The sequence below is a fragment of the Marmota flaviventris genome, chromosome 2 (assembly GCF_047511675.1).
Source record: "Marmota flaviventris isolate mMarFla1 chromosome 2, mMarFla1.hap1, whole genome shotgun sequence".
NCBI classification, from domain to species: domain Eukaryota; kingdom Metazoa; phylum Chordata; class Mammalia; order Rodentia; family Sciuridae; genus Marmota; species Marmota flaviventris.
The window spans coordinates 151,515,734-151,538,154 of record NC_092499.1 but is presented as its reverse complement, the minus strand read 5'-3'; the positions used below and the strand labels follow the sequence as shown (position 1 = coordinate 151,538,154).

The following is a 22,421-nucleotide window of genomic DNA, read 5'->3' as shown; positions in this document are numbered from 1 at the left end:
CCCCCCTCCCAATCTCTGCTGTAGCCTGGGAAAACTACACCCCAGAGTCCTGGGGAAGACCAGCAGCCTGGCAAAGCTTGGCAGGAGCTTCTTCAAAGTCTCAGAACTGTCTACCCAACCTGTGTGCTGGTTCTCTAGAAGAACTCACTCAGAAAGCTGTCGGAAACCTGACTGAGAGCTACCCCAGGCTGACAAGCCTTCCCCCCCCCCCCCAGGGGTATTTGTCCAGAACAGCTGAAGGCAATGGTTGGCTATCACAGCTAGAGGCAGCAGTTAGCTAAGGGGTAAAAAATAGGATAACAAAAAAAATTAAGGAAAAGTGCATGAAGTGAGATGTCTACAGGGCCTTTAAAAAGCTCCAGTGTACTCCTGAAAATTAAAAGGCTGTATGCACACAAAGGGCTGTGCTCAGAAAAGGCCTGAGAAGGCACTAAGCTCTCACCTCTGACCCATGTTAAGGCTCTGTGCAAGTAGCAAGTGAAGGCTATGGCAGAGTTGTAACCGGCACCGCTGAGTACTGAGACTATATTTACAAATGACTTGATTTTCTATATTTAAAAAACCTAAACAATCCACAAAAAAATACTATCAGAGTAATAAATAACTTCAGTAAGGTTTTAGGATACAAAATCAATATTTAAGAAAATAACTTTATTTCTGTGAATGTGCAATGAACAATCCAGAAACATAATTAAGAAAATAATCACATAAAATTTGTAGAAATAAGTATAAGAAGAAATAAGTATAACAAGAATTACACTGAAAACTAGAAACATCACTGAAGTAAATTAAAGAAAACAAAATGATCTACAAATTAAATTAAATTCCTATAAAAATCCCACATATGAGGCTCAGCGTCACAAAAATAAAAATAAAAAAGGAAAATACATGTGGTATTGAGACTGTAGTGAAGTCAGAGCTCTCATACTTTGCTTGTGGGAAAATAAAAAGATGCAGCTCCTTTGGAAAACAGTTTGGTAGTCTTCAAATATTAAACACTGACTTACAAATGACCCAGAAATTCTATTTCCAGGTATATACCCAAGAAATGAAAACATATGTGTTTAGTCAGCTTTTTCATTGCTGTGACCAAAAGACATGACAAGAACAGTTAGAGAGGAGGAAGTTTATTTTGGGTCATGGATGGTTTCAGAGGATATAGTTGGCTGACTCCATCCATACTTCTGGGCCCAAGGTGAGGCAGAACATCATGGCAGAAGAGCACAGCAAAGGAAAGAAGCTCAGGACATGGGCATGAGGAGGCAGAGAGACTGTCCCACTCACCAGGAAAAAAATATTGACCCCAAAGGCACACTCCCAGTGAGCTACTTCCTCCAGCCATGCTCTACCCACCTATAGTTGCCACCAATTAATCCATCAGTAGATTAAACCACTGATTAGATATGACTCAAATCTAGTCACTTTGCCTCTGAATGTTCTTGCATTGTCTCACACACAAGCTTTTGGGGGATACTTCATACCTAAACCATCATACAAATGTTTGCTCAAAAACTCGTACAGGTATGTTCATAGCAGCATTATTCATAATAGCCAAAAAGTGGCAACAACCCAGTGTCCATCAACAGATAAGTGGGTAAACAAAGCTATCTATATAGTGGACTATTATTTGACCATAAAGCAGAATAAAGCATTGTTAGATGCCACAACTTGAATGAACCCTGTAAACATTTTGCTAAGTATAAGAATCCAGACACAAAAGACCACTGTCAAAACTTCTTTCAATAGGTGGGTATATAACAAACTGTGGCACATCCATCCAATGGACCACTATTAAGCAATTAGAATGGATAAACTACTGACACATAGAACAACGTGGACTAATCTCAAAGGCATTAGGCTGAGAGAAAGAAGTCAGTCTCAAAAGGATATATACTGTATGGACTATATGGTTCAACTTCCATGACATTCTCAAAAAAAGAAAAAAAAACAGTACAGTATGAGGAACAGATCAGTGGTTGGCAGGGATTAGAGAGGGGTAGCATGAGAGGAGGCAGTTTTATGAGTTAACAGAGCTGTTCTTTATCCTGATTTTGGCAGTGTTATAGAAATCTATACATGTCTTCAGAATTCACAGAACTATACACCTAGAAAACAAAATTAAAAAATCTAACCCCAAACAGAAAGCAAAGAAATAAAAATAAGGTTCTCCTTTTCTACCATGCACATTCTTTAGTAATTATGAAAGCAATCTCTGCAACTCTAAAATGAACTATTTTAACTGACTTATTTCAAGAATAAGCTAACCATCCCTATATTTATTAAGTCCAAATATTTCCAAGGGGTAGATTTAATATGCTGTGGCAGGGGAAAAGGTACATTCTATACACTGAAGCTCAAGAATTAATTGTTCAAGCTTGGATGCAAAAAATAAAATTAAAATTCCATGTACATGATATAGTGCAGCACATGGGAGGAAAAAAGCACTTCTGTGGAGTGAATTAAAAGGCACTTGCAAAAATTTCAATCACCTGCCTGATATAAGGAAATAGGAGAAAAACTCGGGTGGCACCTTCTTTCTGTTGCAGGGAAAGTGTCCCTTTTCCAAAAATCAAACATTGTCTTCAGGTTTCTAGAAGATGCTGCCCTTCATGGGCAGCCCCTATCTCTCCAGATTATTCCCTTCCTCCTCTTCACCCCCACTGACAAACTCCAGCTTTAAGACAAGCCTCAGCCATACACACAAGTCTCTGTCCACCCCATGAAGCTCACTCCAGAGTCCTTGGACTTGAGCTAAGCATCCTGCATTGTGGATTTTCTGAGGCCCTCCTTGGAGGTTCACTGCAAAGATCACAACCAACCAGGACCAATCGTTCCATAAAAATCCCATCAAGATTTGTCCATCCTCTAACTTTTATGAAATAAGAAGCAAGTCTCAAAGTTAAGAGCTTTAAAAAAAAGTGGATGAGTTGTAAGAGCAGCCACATGTCCTTCCAAATAATGAAGTGATGCTCATCCTCCTGGCTGACAACTCCCAGTAGAAATCTAGCCTCTATCACCCAAGTGAGAGTCACACATTCCTGCCTAGCCTGCCTATAGTCAAGACCATCTGGTATGATGGCCTTGTGCCCACTTGAAAGATAACACATGCCAGTTTTAAATGGGAAAGGAACCCAAAAATAAAGATGAAAAAACAGAGCCCCTCAACTGAGTCAAATGATACTTCCTCAACAAATTCATCTTCTTATAGGAAATCAAGTCCAAAGGTCTCCTTGAGAGTAAGAGTATTAGCTCCACTGTGAAATCCTATATGCCAAAACTCTCTTGTAATTCACTTAATTAGAGATCTCTGCACTTGAATGGTATAATTTTTGCATTTCACATAGTAAAATAATGGAGCTATCTAAACTCCATCCATAGAAGAATGCCTACGTAGATTATGTTTATAAAATAGAATAATACATATCCATTAAAAATAACTGGGCAAAACTATATAGTAGGTATGGTCTTATCTGCCTAAAACTCCACTCTTCTTGTAAATTCCCTTTCACTCCATGTGATTCTATTTGTAATTTCCAATCACACTCTTTCTGATATGCTGGTTGCTGTGACTGGTCCAGGGAGAAGACAGTGACATGAAACTGGCCTGTTTGAGTCTTCCCTGGGATTCTCCCACCTGGAAAACAAAAGCCTCTTGCATGTGCAGTCAAGGAGGGTGAGCACATGAGCCCACCTGCAGAAGCTGCCAGCAGCCAACATCCACATAAAGGTGGGTACTGGGGGAGGGGGTGCCTGCACACAGCCCTCCCAGGATAGACATCAGAAGTCTATGCCTCACATAGTTTATAGGGATAGGAAGTAAAGAATAAGGGTATTCCCCTTCTTTATGAAATTCAAAAGAAGTTGTAAGATTATTGGTGATATTTTCTTTCTTTTAATATGTTTCAAATTAAAGAAAAGTTACCACGATCTATCACTGCCAATACCCCAACTTACATTCCAAAACCTCTCTTCTGAGTCAGTTATTTGGAACTGGATACATATTTTTCCAAAGAAACCATGTCATAAACAGCAGAGGTTAGACCCCAGGCCAAACCCATAAATGCTTATTTAAACTATTACTTACTTTTGGAAAATTACATTTTTTTCAGCCCTTCCTATGTGCCAAACATTATGCCTTCCAAACAATATTAACTCATTGATTTCTCAAAACGATCACGGATTGGGTTCTACTTACAGCAAGAGGCAGCTGTAAAGGGTGTAATGTCCCTAAAGACAGTTTTCCCTGGTGAGCCCCCTTTACTCACACCTGTGGCATTCCCAACTGGAAGAGCCCCAGGGGAGAGGAAGATCTCTCTTCCAGGGAGAATAAGGCTCTGCATGTGCATTTTGGATCCTGGCTCTCCACTGATCCTCTCTCCACAACCTACACAAACACATCACCATGAAACCCATCCTGCTTCTCCCTCAGCCCTGTCTCCACTCCCACCTCCGTCTCCCAATCCTCCACTCCTCCACACTTCTCAACTCCCCCTCACTCCATCCAACTTCTGCTTGCAACTTCCCCAACTTGTTCTTGAACCTTGAAGACTAGCCAAACCCAGGGGACATACTCTAGGCCTTCTGTGGCCCAAGGCTCTGTAGGGTTATATGAAGCTAGCCACTCCCTCCTCTGGTTTCTGAAACACTTTGCCATTCTCCTTCTCCTCCCACTTCTTGGACTACTCCTCTGTCTCTTACCGTTTTCTCTTCTTGATTTCCTTACAATACCATGTTCCCTGGGGTTCTGTCCTCATCCCTGAGTTTTCATGATTCATGCGACTCTTGGGCAATCTCAGTTACCTCTACAGCCCCAGAGAGACCTATGTGTCATTTCAGGACCTCCAGACACCCCAACTCAAACAATTCCAAATTGAACTCAGGGTCCACTCTCAGCCTGCCCTCCTGGCTCTGCTCTTGGCCCATTTTAGAAAGGCCACATGCCAACCATCATGCTATTTCCATCGTCATCAGACCTCCACTTGCTTTCAAACACATTCTGCTATTGATCCTAAAATCCTATGGACAGGCATGGACAGGTACCATACCCGGGATTCATTTTACTCAGGTGTGGTACGATATGCTGACACAAACATGACTGTCAGGAGATAGAAGTTTTCACTCATAGTTCCCTAGAATCAGGAGGCATGGCCCACCACACAGAGTTACATGGGAAGCACAGGGGTTGCTCGGGAGGCACAGGGAGCAAGGGGAAAATGTCCAAGAGCCTGTACTGTGGTTTTTAGGGGAAGGACTAGGTGAGGTGGGCAAACAGACTTAGGATTGGCTAGTTTGAGTAGCCAGGTGTTCTGAAGTGTAGGGATTGACTTGTGTTGTCTGGTACCTGGACATAGAACAAATAGGGCAGGTGGACAGTGTCCCAGAATGTGAGAGCCTGAAAATGAAAATGGGTGGGGACATGGCTCTGGATTGGCTGACGTGCACTGAAAGGTACACTCACAGGCCAGTCACTGCTGTCTGCAGGAATCAGCCAGGCTGGGAAAAGCAGTCCCTCCAGGGTCAGGAGGGTCCCAAGATGCCAAAGCATCGAACTATAGACAATAAAAAGACACGACTGACATAACACCCCACTCTGCCTTACAGAGAAGTTAAAGGTCTGCACCCCTTACATTGAAGGGTGGCTACCAGCCCTGGTCAGAGGTTAATTGATTTGACCATGTTCAAATAAGCTAATAAAAATTCTACCTTAGAGTTTACATAGTACTTTCATATATAACCTCAATTTAGGTTTTGCAACAACTCTAAGACATGGCAGTTGTATGCCCACTCTGCATGTAAGGAACACTGAAGCTCAAGATAACTCAGAGAGTCACTAAGGACAGAACTAAACCTAAGTTGGGTATTCTCTTCCTGCCTTTTGCACAAATTCCTTATAACAGGGACTCTGCAGACCTCGGTCCCCACCCGAAACACTCATTATGGTATAGGAGGCCCCTCGGATATATCAGGTCCCTGTCGTTACAAGGGTCTTGGTGGGAGTGGTCCTTCCTGCTCATGTCTCCCATGTTCAGATATGCTGGTGACACCCAGAAGGGACTGGATATCCAGAAAATGCATTTTTAGTCCAGAACAGGTGCAGATTCTGTTTTTAATTGCATTTTCTCCCTAAGGAACTGGACTGATCAACTTCCACCCTTCCCTAAGCCTGGCCCTGGGACAATGGTTCTCTGGGAGGACTTTTGGTTTTCATATAACTGGGCCATTCCTGGCATTTGGGAAAAGGTGGCCAGGTCTGCCAGCCACCCTTCAATGTAAGGAGTGCTGACCTTTAAGAGTTACTGTGGGTGAAACCCAGCTTAAAAGAATGGCAACCTAAAACTCATTGCCACACTGAAATCTGAGAGGTTTTCCCTCATTCTAATACACACTGAAGTGTCCAGGAATGCAAATACAAGATCACCCAAGGGAGCTTCAGTGTGTCTGGGACTTTTTAATCAAGAGCTGCTCTCCACTTTGGAAAACTCTGTCACCAGTGATAAGGCTACTACAGTACTGAATCCTGTCCTGACAGCACAGCTGCCATCAGGTCCATTGTGCCTGTGGGTAAAGGTGCAAATATCTGGTCACTCCTGATGTCTCCCAGTGGCAGACATACCCAAGCATCAAAGTACACATTGTTTTATTGAAAATGACCTGGGCTTTATAATGCTTTTGAAATCATAAATGACAGTGCATTGGACTCTCTATGACTTAGATTTTGGGATCCAGTCAGCCCTCCAAATCCATGGGTTCTGCATCCATAGATTCAACCAACTTCAGATAGAAAATGCAGTCAGCTCTATGAAGGTGAAATCTGTACTGAACATGTACAGGTTTTTTTCTTGTCATTATTCCCTAAACAACATAGTAAAACAACTATTTTATATAGCATACTTTAAGTATTTTAAGTCATCTAGAGATTTGAAGTGAATAGGAGGAATCACCTAAGTTATATGCAAACACAGTGCTGTTTTTCTGTAAGGGACTTGAGCATCCATAGATTTTAGTATCTGCAGGGATCCTGGAATCAATCCTTCCAAAGATCCTGAGAGACAACTGTATATAGCAAAATCACCATTGTAATAAGGGGCTGTGGCAAACTGAGCCCTGCCCTGGATCTTTTACAGCATTTCAGAGTCCAAATTCAGATCCAGCACCAAAATGACACTCCAAAGAGATCTGAGAACAAAGACAAAACAAAAAAAGAGGGAGGTGCATCCTTTCTGATTCCTCTTCCTGCCACACGTGCAGAAGTGGACTGCCCTGGGCACACTCTCTGCCCAGAGTTGGTTGTGTCTTCTCTTCCTGATAGTTTTCTTTTACCAACAATGGCTTTATATTCCTCCTGCATTTCCAAATTCTTTATGCATGACAAGGTTTCTCCTTGAGAACACAGGGGTGGTGCAGTAGGGCCAGGGGGCAGGCAATTTTATTTAACAATTATTTGTTCAGTAAACACATTTTGAAAGCCTATTATCTCTTTGAAGACATTCCAAACTCTCAAACAAACCCTTACAATTTAAGGTCATTCAGAATTCCACATTAGAAGTGTTCAACAATGGAACATGGGCTAGTGTGGAGTAATGGCTATCTTCCACCTGTCTCAGGTCTGGAACTCAGAGTGGACCTGGGGAGAGCCAAACACAGGGCTGGGAGCGAGAGGTCACAAAAGACTGCCTGATACACTGTTTTTAATTTTTTCTGTTATTTTCATTTGATAAAAATTGTATATATTTATCATGTATAACATGCTTTGAAATATGTCAACGCTGAGGAAAGGTTAAATTGAGATAATTAACCTAACCACTACCTTGCATACTTATTTTTTGTGGTAACAACACTTGAAATACACTCTTAGCAATTTCAAAGAGTACCATACACTGTTATTAACTGTAGCCACCATCTTGTACAATATATGTCTCAAATGGGTTTCTCCTTTCTGGAACTAAAAATCTGCATACTCCCATCTTTAATTTTCATCCCATATTATAGAGAGCAGTTTTCAATTTATTTCATTAAACTGCAACTTCAAGAAAACATTTTATTCAGGGAGCATCTTCAGTAAACAAAAACTCAAGAAATAATTTGTGCCGATTAAAACTTTCAAATAAATTTTAATATATTCTGCACAAATAAAAAATGTCATTATACAAAGGATACTTTGCTTTCTAATTCACAGTCATCATGGCTGAGATATACTACTAAAAAAATCCACTTAATGATTTAGGCATTTATTCAGAATCGTAGGCAGAAAACATGGTCATACCTTCCTATTGGCAGAGGCACAAAAGTGGTGCATCCCACACACTTGTTTCAGCAATTTCAACACCGGCTGTTCTGGCAACTATGAAGAGAAGATGTGATCATAGGCCGACTGGTGGTCACCAATGTGCCAAATAGCATCAAGTTCTAACCACAAATTAAAATCTCGCTTTGACAAATGGGCTGACCAAATTAAATTAGCTAAACCAATGCTTAAGCCTGACATCCAATTTTTAAAACTCTCTGTATATGCTATGTTAGCAAATATGGATATCACTGGATTTAACAGAAGAAGAGGCTGCCAATAAAATATATCCCTGCTAGATTTAAAGAGCTACAAAATCGGACATCTCCCCCCAAATTTAAAATCAACTTTCAGATTAAAATTTGTATATATAATATACAAATTTCACAGAAAATAAATAAAGTGCATCGAAAAACAAAACAAAGATGACAGCCAAGAATCTCAACTATCCAACTGGAAACTGGTAAAACATTTAGCACCCGAAGGCAGCAAGACTCTTCGAAGCTATGATCCCTAATGGGAGAAAGGGGAGATTACCAAACACTGCGTGCATGCTCTGTGCCAGGAATTACATGTAGGTTATTTTATCCAGCTCTCCCTGACTTCCAGTTCCCACAAGAAAGGCTTCTTTAGGTGGCAAGGTGAGGGAACTGGAAATTGAACCCACATACCCACCCTCTTTTTTATTTTTTTATTTTGAGGCAGGGTCTCACTAAGTTGCCAAAGCAGGGCTTGAACTTTAAAACCTCCTGCTCAGTCTCCTGAGTAGCAGAGATCACAAGTGCACTTTACCAAGTCCAGCCGGGCTTCTTATCACTGCTGTACAGGTACAGAAACAGAAGCTCAGCAACTCACTCTAGGCTGCCCAGCCAAGAAAAGCCCTCCCAGAAGGCATGATGAGGCCTTCATTTTCTTGAGCTATGCCATGTCTATCTGCTCCCAAATCCAGAGCACCTACAACTTCAGTTCTGCAGAAAACATTCAACCTCCCTGCCTATATTTCTCTTGATTCTTAAAAGTGATGCATTTTGGTTGCAGTAAGTCATGACCAGAAAGAGGCTTTCTGTGTTGTAGATGTTGCACTTGCAACCAAGGTGGGGGAAATGACAGGAGCTAGGGAAGCGACTGGGACATAGCTGCTGGACTCAGGGACCAGAAACACCTCTTTGTTTTCTACTAAGTGAAATATGTCAAGCTTCACATAATGACAGGAATAGGTTCTGGGAATTAGTCACTAGGCACTTTCATCATTGTACATACATCATCAAGTCCTACCAACTTACATGGTCTAGGGCAATAAGTCCATGTGGCCTTATGATGCAACCATGAGACATAGTAAACATGAGACATGTGAGGCTGCTGCTATATTAACATGTGCACTGATTTAAAATAAATAGAAGAGTACACTCTAAAATAACAATAAACTAGAACATGGTAAGCAAACCAATAGCATAGTTGTTTATTATCATTATGCTGCACATAATTGTATTGCTATCCTTTTAAAGGACTGTCAGCATGGCAGATTTGTTTTCACCCACATCACCATGAGCATGTGGGTAATGTGTTGTGCTATAATGTTACAATGACTACGATGTTGTGAGGCAATAAGAATTTTTCAGCTCCATGACAGTGTTATGGGACCACTGTCATATATGCATCCCTTCAATGACTAAAATGGCCCTATGCAGCATATGACTATGTTTCTAAACCTCTACTTGTCTATCTGGTGAGAAACTGCATTTCACCATGAAGTACTAGAACCCCAAGAGGTTTATGAACCCAGATAGGGTCACCATTGAGCCTCTCATATTTGAGGACCATATGGTCCATTCCAAGGCATAGAGTGCAGCAAGAATCCTGTTTGCAGATGTCTATGGCCATCCTCACCAGGGAACCCTACCCCCACTTCCAAAATGAACCAGTCTAACACCTGCTAAAAGCAGGAGTCTGATATTTCCTCCTTATTACAACAGAGAGAGAGAGAGAGAGAGAGAGAGAGAGGAGAGGTGTGTGCAGATGAGGACTCCATGCTGTGAGGGAAAGGTAAAAGAAAGCACCATCATGATTCAGTAATAAGCTAACAGTAAACCACAGTGGGCCCAAGCAATAAGGAACAGGACAATGATGGGGACTGATTTTTCTCTTCAGCTCTGGTACACGAGGGCAGGAGGATTCCCTGTGACTCAGGAGCTGAAGGAGATCCATGAGTCTAAAGCACAGGCTGTTGCCCACACTGGCCCACGTGTGACCCACAAAAACAGCAACTTCATACTTCAGCCCAAGACACTAGTGGGCCACACATGATAAAGAGGATGTGCTGTCTTGTTCTCCTTCTCCATGAGGGCCTCACAGGAATGTTGGAACCAACCAAACTGGCTCCCAACCACCCCTAATAACCCTAACTGCAGGGAATCCATCCCCCCATCAGAGTCTTTGAGAGGATGGCAAGACACATAACCAAGAGATTCTGATGGGATACTGGGATTAGACTTCACAAATGTGGTTCATGAATTCCAAAACCCAAAATGAAAAACTGAACCTCCAGAAAACTATGATTGCTGTTTTGTTCTCATCTATTTTACTTATACCCCTGCCAGTTTTGAAAAATATTTAAGGGATTTGATTTTGCCCTGAATAAAAGGGGTGCTTTGGCAACAGGACAAAAGTAGAGGATAAACAAACATACTTCTTAAATGTCTATAAACGACCCAGATAAGATATCCACATTTGTAAAATTCCTAATCTCTTTCATCAGGAAATGCCAAGACAATAAGAATAAATTTCCAAAGCTCTTTTGAGGGCATGAACAGGAGACAGCTAAACTTCTCGTACCATCAGTCCACTACAGTCACCTCCAGTAACAAATGTGGTGAGGCACAAGGTGAGATGTCAGGACATGAGGTCTCAATCGGAGGCCTGGCTACCACACTCTGGTTGGACTTTCACTGCCTTCTGACCTAACCTGGGCAAATGATCAATCCCAGATGTCCCACCCCCATTTTCTAGAGGGTCTACTGCCTGCCTCTACTCCTAGTGCCAATCATATCTGGTTCTGGGTTTTCACTTCCAAGCAGCAGAATCCAAGTTGGCTGAGCAAAGTGGAAAATGGAATTTGCCTGAAGAATGTTGGACAGTTTACAGAATCCCTAGAAGGGCAACAGGAAAGCCTGAAGTCTGCAGAGTCAAGAACAATGCCCCAAATCCTGCCCAGAGCCTGCAGAACCCTCTCAGTGCTGCTAGCTCTGAGATGTAGACCAGGTCACACTGCAGTGCCGCAGTTCGTTCGGCTGCAGCAAAATAACCGGGGGGTGACGAATAACTTGTGTACGTTGATACAGCAGGAGTGGAAGCCGTTTATTGCAGGACAGGAGCAGTATTTATACATTCCACACAGCTTATCTAATTAGCATAAACTAGATACATCAGTCAACCAATAAGGAATCTCCACACTTAATGGCTTGTTTTTGTTACTTCTCAAACCACTCCCTCTGGCATTTTGCCAGGCACCATCCAGACTTGTTTACGAACTTTAACATTCCCCTGGCAAAATGCCAGGTGTTATTTTGACTTGTTTACAGACTCTAACATTTCCCCCTTTTGTTTAATTTAAATAATGACCATAGTGGTTTTTACAGAAACACCATAAATAACCTGCTACAAACAGAAAGGGAGGATACAAAATGCCACAATACCAAGCCACTTGATGGCTCCATGCAAGAAGCCCTTGGAAAAATTATACCAGCAATGACACCATTTGCAAAGATATAGATTACAGTTTGTTGTCTCAGTCGAGGTAAAGCAGTATCTCAATAGATTAACTCACAGTCCAGGTAAATCACAGTCCAGGTAAGTTCTGCAGGCAGCTAGCTTAAATCACAGTCCAGGTAAGTTCTGCAGGCAGCTAGCTTGATCCGAAGTCTCGTCCGTTTCTCAGCTGAAGTCTCGTCTGGTTCTCAGCAACACTGGAAATTCTTCCACCTTCATCTTCACTGGCACTGGGACGAAGGCAGGAACTCCGAATGGCTAAAAAAAATCCTGTAGCATTCCACTAAGAAAACAACCTTCTGAACAATTTAGTACATTATCTCAAGGTTTTTTTGCATTGGAAATAAGCATTAATAGTGCTCATTACTCATCAGCTTCCAGGTGTGGGAGAACCATTGTAGCTTAGTTATTGGCATTGAAAATGACCAAACATCAGGGACACCAGTAGCGTCTTCTGCTGGCTGTAGCATCCGGGTAGCCCCAGATCGCCCTGGGGAGGGTCCCGGACTCAAACTGCTACTGGGCACAGGGAGCAAGAGCCTGTGAGACTGTGCCTCCAGGTCAGGTCTAGATTTGGGCTCGTGGCAGTGGAAGAGTTAGCTCCCCGGCCAGGAGGCGGGGAAGGGCCAGTCGCTGCCGCCTCTTGGAAAATCCTTGCTGCGCTGTGACCGGCTTGCACACTCGGCAGCCGCCTCTCCGCTTCACACACCCTCCGGTAACGAAAAGTATTTAGTAATAGCCTTTTGCTGCAACTTTTTTCCTGATAATCCTTCTTCTTCTGAACTTTCTTTTTCTTTCTGACTAGAGTTCTTGGGCTCTTATCAACACATGCCCTAACTATTCTTGGTTCCACTGGGGTGCTTCCTTCCCTTAGTAATTTACTTTTCACCCCTTCCATATTTTCAGCACAAAAACAATACAATACACTGAGACAAAACAAGACACAAACATACTGTATCAATCTTCTCCATTTTCTGGAAATGGTCATTTTTCCTCTCGTCCTATCTGTCTAGGGACGAGCAGATTTGCTCCCGTCCTATCTATGGACGGGCAGCTTTTTTCGTCACTTACCCCCGAGTGTCCCGGGGCTCCCCGTACGGGCCACCATCTGCCGCAGTTCGTTCGGCTGCAGCAAAATAACCGGGGGGTGACGAATAACTTGTGTACGTTGATACAGCAGGAGTGGAAGCCGTTTATTGCAGGACAGGAGCAGTATTTATACATTCCACACAGCTTATCTAATTAGCATAAACTAGATACATCAGTCAACCAATAAGGAATCTCCACACTTAATGGCTTGTTTTTGTTACTTCTCAAACCACTCCCTCTGGCATTTTGCCAGGCACCATCCAGACTTGTTTACGAACTTTAACATTCCCCTGGCAAAATGCCAGGTGTTATTTTGACTTGTTTACAGACTCTAACACTGCAGAGCTGGACCTTGGCAGCCCGCCTCACGTCACTCCAGGACTGCCCAGGGAGTTCACCTTGCTCCAAACACAGTCACCGATATTTTTTTCACTTTCCCTGAGTGGCTGGCTCCCCAGACAAAGTCTAGCCAAGCGGGCCCTTGCAGACCAGTTGCTCCAGACAGCCCAGGCTGCACAGGGGCTCCAGGTCTGAGTCATGCCTGGTGGCTGAGCCCTCAGCCCATCAGCTCCCCGGACCTCACCCCTCCTTAGCACCCCCACCTTTCTGGGCCCTTCCCTACCATCTTCCAGTTTAGATTAAGAACAGCGCTCCATGAAATTTTTTCTAAGGACCATGAAAGAGAAAAAGAAACCTGACATGTTCACAGGGAATCCATATCAAGGCAGATGGACTTATGTCTCTCTCTATGGCAATACAGCCATCTTAACAGAGACAGAATTATAACGTGTCAGGAGAGAAAAGCCCAATGGTTGCTGGCCATCCATAATGACCTGGCATCATCAAAGTAACTGACAACTCTCCCATCATCCTGTTCTTCAGCATTTAAGCTGCCATTTATAAAGTGATGCAATAACACTGCCAATTGCACAGGGGAGTTCTCACACATAGTGTGATCTGAAAAATGCCAGTGCCAACCTGGGGAGGATACATTATCACTGGAATTTTTAAGAGCTTTCTCTAAAGGTGAGAATTAAAACATCTGTCCTTAAAATAAATGAAAAGCCAATAACTAATCATATAGCCTTGAATAGTTATCCTAGACAATATTTAAGAGACTAGGAGACTAGAGCCAGAAACTGTCCATGTCTCTGAAGAAAATCATTTTAAAAATAACAAAGTCCATTAAAAGAATCTAGCTGGCATCTCTAAATGACAGAAGCAGAGCCATTCTTTGTCACTGATAGAGTTCCAGACCCAATGATCATAACCCACCAGGTATTTACAGGGTCTACATTGACCAGAGAAATGAACCCCCCATATCTCAAATGTTTGAGCATAGAGTGAATGCTTAATAAGCTGAGAAAGATCCACCAGACCCACCTCGGAGACTGAGCCAACGGGACGAGAGCACTCTATCTGTGGAAACTGAGGTTCATTTCATCTTTTCATTCACTCATACTCCATAAACCTGCACTGAGCACCCACCATGTACCAAGGAAAAATCCTAGAGACGAGGTATACACACCAATCCAAGCCCCTGGATCAAGGAACTCATGTATAAGGAGAAAGACAAACGCTGAAAGAAATGTAATTTTAGGGAGTAAGAAGTGTCGAATAGAAGATAAAATAAAGAGCGGTCAGAGCAGAAGAGCAGGGATGGAGTGGGGAGAGGGTCCTTGACCAAGAGAAGGGGAAGGAGAGAAGAGGCACTTTCTTTCAAAGAGATGAGCGGGTGAGACCCAAAGCAAAAAAGGGCTTATGAGGACTTGGAGTCCAGCGTAAAGGGATAATATGCACCTAAGTCTTAGAAAAGAAGGATGAAAATATTCTAGACAGAGGGGAGAAGAAACACAAATGCTTATAATGGAAGGGAACAGGTAGAGAGAGGAAGACTATAAGACGCCACTGAGGCTGAGCACAGAGACACTCAGGAACTGCACAGGATGTGTCCACCCGGAGAGTTAAAGGGCCAGCCCTGCAGGTCAGCTATAGAGCAGATATTTTACCCAACAATAGGGGGAAGGATGGAGTTTTAAGCTTCTGAGGCTGACATAATCAGAATGACTGTACAAATATGAAAGTAAATAGGTCTTAAGACTTAAAAAAAAAAAGTCTATCTTTTATACCTGACTGAATTATCCAGTTCTCCTGTTTTGGCTTGAATGGGTGAGTGTTGCTATATTTCTGTTCCATCCAAATAATGTTCCTAACTTCTTGCTTTAAAAAAAATTAGTAGTCACTATTAATTATTTTTAATTTTAAAAATTGTAGTAAAATATACCCAACATAAAATTTACTGACCATACATTTTTTTTTAATTTTTATTGTTGGTTGTTCAAAACATTACATAGTTCTTGATATATCATATTTTACACTTTGATTCAAGTGGGTTATGAACTCCCATTTTTACCCCATATACAGATTGCAGAATCACATCAGTTACACATCCATTGATTTACATATTGCCATACTAGTGTCTGTTGTGTTCTGCTGCCTTTCCTATCCTCTACTATCCCCCCTCCCTTCCCCTCCCCTCCCCTCTCCTCTCTCTACCCCCTCTACTGTCATTCATTTGTCCCCCTTGTATTATTTTTCCCTTTCCCCTCACTACCTCTTGTATGTACTTTTGTATAACCCTGAGGGACTCCTTCCATTTCCATGCAATTTCCCTTCTCTCTCCCTTTCCCTCCCACCTCTCTTCCCTGTTTAATGTAAATCTTCTTCTCATGCTCTTCGTCCCTACTCTGTTCTTAATTACTCTCCTTATATCAAAGAAGACATTTGGCATTTGTTTTTTAGGGATTGGCTAGCTTCACTTAGCATAATCTGCTCTAATGCCATCCATTTCCCTGCAAATTCTATGATTTTGTCATCTCTTAATGCAGACTAATACTCCATTGTGTATAAATGCCACATTTTTTTTATCCATTCGTCTATTGAAGGGCATCTAGGTTGGTTCCACAGTCTTGCTATTGTGAATTGTGCTATGAACATCGATGTAGCAGTGTCCCTGTAGCATGCTCTTTTTAGGTCTTTAGGGAATAGACCGAGAAGGGGAATAGCTGGGTCAAATGGTGGCTCCATTCCCAGCTTTCCAAGAAATCTCCATACTGCTTTCCAAATTGGCTGCACCAATTTGCAGTCCCACCAGCAATGTACAAGTGTACCCTTTTCCCCACATCCTCGCCAGCACTTGTTGTTGTTTGACTTCCTAATGGCTGCCAATCTTACTGGAGTGAGATGGTATCTTAGGGTGGTTTTCATTTGCATTTCTCTGACTGCTAGAGATGTTGAGCATTTTTTCATGTACTTGTTGATTGATTGTATGTCCTCCTCTGAGAAGTGTCTGTTCAGGTCCTTGGCCCATTTGTTGATTGGGTTGTTTGTTCTCTTATTGTCTAATTTTTTGAGTTCTTTGTATACTCTGGATATTAGGGCTCTATCTGAAGTGTGAGGAGTAAAGATTTGTTCCCAGGATGTAGGCTCCCTATTTACCTCTCTTATTGTTTCTTTTGCTGAGAAAAAACTTTTTAGTTTGAGTAAGTCCCATTTGTTGATTCTAGTTATTAACTTTTGTGCTATGGGTGTCCTATTGAGGAATTTGGAGCCCGACCCCACAGTATGTAGATCGTAGCCAACTTTTTCTTCTATCAGACAGCGTGTCTCTGATTTGATATCAAGCTCCTTGATCCATTTTGAATTAACTTTTGTGCATGGCGAGAGAAAGGGATTCAGTTTCATTTTGTTGCATATGGATTTCCAGTTTTCCCAGCACCATTTGTTGAAGATGCTATCCTTCCTCCATTGCATGCTTTTAGCCCCGTTATCAAATATAAGATAGTTGTAGTTTTATGGATTGGTTTCTGTGTCCTCTATTCTGTACCATTGGTCCACCCGCCTGTTTTGGTACCAGTACCATGCTGTTTTTGTTACTATTGCTCTGTAGTATAGTTTGAAGTCTCTGACCATACATTTTTAAATGTACATTTCAGTGGCATTGAGAACATTCACAGTGTTGTGCAACCATTACCACCATCCCTCTCCAGAGCTCTGTTCCTCATCCCAAACTGAAACTCTGTCTCCATTAAGCACAGCTCCCCATTCCTCCTCCCCCAGACCCTGACAACATCTGCTTTCTGCTTCTATGAATCTGACTACCCTCCTGAAAGTGGAACTAGACAACATTTCTCCTTTTGTAGGTGGTTCATTTCACCCAACATCCTCAAGATTCATCCATCTTGTAGTGTGTGTCAGAATCTCCTTCCTTTTTCAAAATCAATACTATTTTATTGTATTTGTAAATGCTGTGTTTTGTTTACCTATTCATTTGTTGATGGGCATTTGGGCTGCTTTCACCTCTAGGCTGTTTTGATAAATGTTACTGTGAACATGGGTGTATAAATATCTCCCCGGTTCCTGCTTTCAATTCTTTTGGATAAGTACCCAGACTAACTTCTTGCTTTTAATGATAGTGTCTTCCCATGTTACGTGATTTGCAACAGGAGTTCGGCATAGGCTGAGCGAATTATAGTTGTGCCCATTAATACTGAAAGTATACCAGAGGACTCCCCCTGTGACTGTGGGTGAAGAAGCAGACACCTGTTCCTGGGGAATATCCCATGCAGGCATAAATCATTACCTGCTGAGACACAACATAAATTGGTCTCAGGAACTTGAGGAGGAAAGTTTCCATTTTTCTTTTCAAAATTACCTAGTGGGGAAAGAATGCCACATTTGGAGAAAGCAAAATTTGCCTCCAAAAACTTTTACAAACCCTCAGTCTGTCTTTAAATATTTCACAATGAAGGTAACTAATAAGGTTGGCTTTGATTCTATTACCAAAATAGTCTCAAATTTTTTATTTACTTTCTTTGTTCTTTATTTTTTATTGCTATTCAGATTTTCTGTACATGAAGTTGAACTTTAACTACAGCTATTTACAAGACACTATCAAATTTAACTGCATTTTAAATATTTGTATTTTATTATTTATTTATTTTATATAAATTTATAGTTATAACATGCACTTCGCTAAAAATATTCTGAAGCCAGGCACTATCACTCCCACCTATAGTCCCAGCTACTGCAGGGGCTGAGGCAGGAGCATCACTTGAGCCTAGAAGTTCAAGGATAGCCTGGCAACATAATGAGACCGTATCTCAAAAAAAAAGAAAAAAATACTAAAAATGTTTAATTCTGAATAATTGTCTTCTGTATGTTAAATATCAAAAATTGCTACACAAGCCTTTAAAAAACATAAGAAAGTATAGTAATACTGTAGAAAGAAGAAATTAGAAGGCTTTTTAAAATAACTTTATTTCATTTATTTATTTTTATTTATTTGTTTGTTTGTTTATTTATATATTTATTTGTCTCGGGAACTTGAGGAGGAAAGTTTCCATTTTTCCTTTCAAAGTTACCTAGTGGGGAAAGAATGACACATTTGGAGACAAGCAAAATTTACCTCCAAAAACTTTTGCAAACCCTCAAATAGAGATTGAACTCAGGGGCACTCAACCACTGAGCCACATCCCCAGCCCTATTTTGTATTTTATTTAGAGACAGGGTCTCGCTGAGTTGCTTAGCACCTTGCTTTTGCTGTGGTTGGCTTTGAACTCCTGATCCTCTGCCTCAATCTCCCAAGTTGCTAAGATTACAGACATGCGCCATGGCACCCAGCCCCATTTATTTATTTTTTATGTGGTGTTAAGGATCAAACCCAGTGCCTTACCCATGCTAGGCAAGCACTCTACTGCTGTGCTACAGCCCCGGTCCCAAGAAATTAGAAGTTTTAGTGCCAAGAACATTCTCTAAACCATTAAACAGATAGAGTAATAGGACATTTCCACATTCAATATTAATTGGTAGTTGGAGAAAAATAATTGAATTAGCAGTCAAACTGATAGGGATAGGACGAAGAATGGTGGTTCCAGGAGCTGGAGGAGGGGTCTCTGGAGTTGTTATTTAACAGGTACAGAATTTCAGTTTTGCAAAATGTAAAAATTCTAGGTATAGATAGTGATGGTGGTGGTATAGCAATGTGAATGTACTTACTACTGCACACTCAAAAATGGTTAAGATGATAAATTTTACATATGTATTTTACCATCACCATTAATGTTTTTCTTAATTTTTCCAAATAAAAATATTCATAGTTGTTTGAACAACTAATGTTAAGCAAAACCAGTCACTGGTCAGCAGGAGGAAACTGGTCCAAAGCTGGCTAACGTGGAGGAAAAACTTCCTAATACCCCTGGCATATCAGCAGAAAAGATCTCTTACAGAGGACAGTGTGACATCTGTCTCGAGTAGGAGTGGTAGCAATGAATTCATTGCTGAGTTTCCTCAAGTCTAACACCGACATTTCTTTACATGTTAACACTTCTGATGTTGAGGTACCTCATACAAGCAATGTCAAAAGAAATCTGCCATCTGCCAAGCACAGGAGCAAACTGAGAAATAGCTGTGACTGCCTGCACATGCATAAATTTAGCATAAAAGGTCTCCCATGACACGCATCCACATCGGCAGTACCACAGGACATCACCATGTGGTTGAATTTGAATTTAAATTTGGATATATAACTGTCTCATCAACTGTCTTCAAAAAGATTATACCACAATACACAACTAAGACTAAACATTACTGTGTGGGCAGAAGGTTGCCTTTCATGTAGCTAAGCTCTACAATTAAAATAAGCAGCAACTGCCAAATCTTTTGGGCAAATCATAAAATGTTCAAAGTCAGGACAGGTTGATGAGACCAACTGATGCACTATGAGGATCATCACTGAATATTTCTCTTCCCTAAGTTCCAGCTGACTTTCCAGAACAGCTGTTCAAATTCCACAGATACATAATGCAATTATGGAAAAAGTGAAATTCTGAGAATTAACCAAAAAGGAAATGTAGGCACCCAGTAATTTCAATATGCCTTGAAATTATACTAAAAGGTCACAAGAGGTTAAGAATATGAGCATAGAATATGAAAAGTATTGAGGCTGCCAGGCACAGCTACCAATGTCCAAAATAGATAATGGGAAAAAAGTATTTTATGAAAGAGTAAAAAGCTTAATACTTAAGTTGTGTAATATTAAAGAAGAAAACAGTATGAATAATGGGGCTTAATGTCACTATGACTGGTTAGATATTTTCTGGAAGCTATATTTATGATGGTATTTATTTTTTTTCTAAAAAATACTGCTTAGTACAGGGTGGCCTTTATAATGGAAAGTACCATACAGGTCTTCTGATGCAGTGATTTAGTATATAGTGAGCCACATCATTTTTGGCACAGTGAAAGATAATTTCTGAAGTCCACCTTGTCCTTCACTTTTTATTACCCAATGCAAACTCTTAGATGAAGTTATAGTATTCTTTCCTTATCCAAGACTCCCAGTGGATTCCTGAAACTGCCTTTCTAATATATATTTTTTCCTTAACAATGTACCTATGATAAAGTTTAATTATAAATTAAACATGGTAAGATAGTAATGATAGCAATAGTAAATAATAATAAAATAGAATAAATATAACAATATTCTCTAGGCAGATGTAGTCTCTTTTTTTCTTTCACTGACTTGTTGTACTATATTCTTATATTCTTCTTCTTATAATGAACTCAAGACATGATACAATGCCTACATAATGAGATTAAATTAGGTGAATGATATAGGCATTGTAATATAACATGAGGCTACTTTATAAGAACTACTTAAACATAAGCACTGATAGTTGATCTGATAACTAAGTCAGCTTCTAAGTGATGAACATGTGGGTAATATATACAGTGTGGATACACTGGCCAAAGGGGAAAACATGAGATTTCATCACACTACTCAAAATTGTGTGCAATTAAACCTTATGAACTGTTTATTTCTGGAATTTTCCTTTTACCATGTGCAGGCTGTTGTTGACCATGGGCAGCTGATAACATGGAAAGCAAAACACAGGTAAGAGGGAAGCTGCTGTACACTTTTTATAGTCAAATGTGGACCCTGTGGATGAAACTCCGGCACTAGTGATAAACAGTACTCGTGTTAATCCGAAATAGACACCAAGCATTGTTTGACATGCTTATGACTGGTGTCATGTACTATGCTTACCTGAGCAGAAAACATGTGATACACCAAGGAAAACATTGTAAATATATGTAATAATTCTACATCAATAGCAGACATTTAAATTTCACACAGAATCAACAATTTGATGAATCTACTGCTGCCTTTATCACAGAAGTATGCTACCTATCTCTATAATAAAATTCAGGAGACTTCTGATATGACATACTGTTAGATCACCTTATATTGAAAATTCCCATAAACAGTCATTTGAAATACCAAAATTGAACATTCTAATACTGAAGAGAAAGCCCTACCCTAAAATATTGCAAAAGTAAAGGAGGAATGTTCTCTAAAATAAAAATGCTACACAGTGGAAGAAAGCAATAAAATATCTAAAGATGCAGAGAACCAGAGAATGCCAAAATCACCAACAGAAAACCAATGAAAGATGCTGAATCCCCTATAAGAATAGCACTGAGGGGCTGGGATTGTGGCTCGGTGGTAGAGCACTCGCCTAGCACGGGCGGGACCCGGGTTCGATCCTCAGCACCACATAAAAATAAAGGCATTGTGTTGTGTCCATCTACACCTAAAAAATAAATATTAAAAAAAGAATAGCACTGAAACTTGAGGGGTTATGAAGAGTTTAATTTGCAAGATAAAATTACTGGGAGTGAAATTGAGAAGGACAGAGATATTAGAAGCAAAGGCTAAAGAAGAGGAGGTAGATCTCAAAAAGGACATGATAAAAGCAATCATCACTTTGGGACAAAAGAATGACACTACAGCTATGAAACCAGAAATATATCCTATCTATAAGCAGATAATAACATTGGAAGATGGAAAGGCAGAAATATTTAATAATAAAATGCAATGCAGAAATAGGTAAACAACATTCAAGAGAAAGTGATAAAGAAAATAGGTAAAGAGGGTCCAAAACAGAAGTTCTGAGAAGAAACAGAAGAACCACAAAAAAAAAAATACATTTAACTATTCCCAAAGTTAAAAAGGAAATTAAAAAGACTACATATTGACCCATTTTTTTTAAACAAGCAAAGGACCTGAATGGATATTTCTGAAAAGAAGTTATACATATGGTCAATGGGAATATGAAAAGATGCTCAACATCACTAACCATTAGAAAAATGCAGATAAAAACCACAATGAGATACTACCTCACAATCATCAGGATACCTACTGTTTTTAATTTTTTTTTAA

The 22,421-nt window shown here is 40.6% G+C and overlaps 1 protein-coding gene and 1 long non-coding RNA gene across 3 annotated transcripts in view; both read right to left on the bottom strand.

The window, feature by feature from the left end:
* Entrep2 (endosomal transmembrane epsin interactor 2) overlaps positions 1-22,421 on the bottom strand; it is a 420,439-nt gene that overhangs the window by 367,433 nt on the left and 30,585 nt on the right. The gene's annotated exons all lie outside the window — the stretch shown is intronic.
* Positions 11,867-13,190, bottom strand: LOC139704574 (uncharacterized). Its single transcript, XR_011706448.1, has 2 exons — positions 13,121-13,190; positions 11,867-12,319 (listed from the first exon to the last, which is right to left on the bottom strand). It is a non-coding gene; the product is annotated as an uncharacterized lncRNA (long non-coding RNA).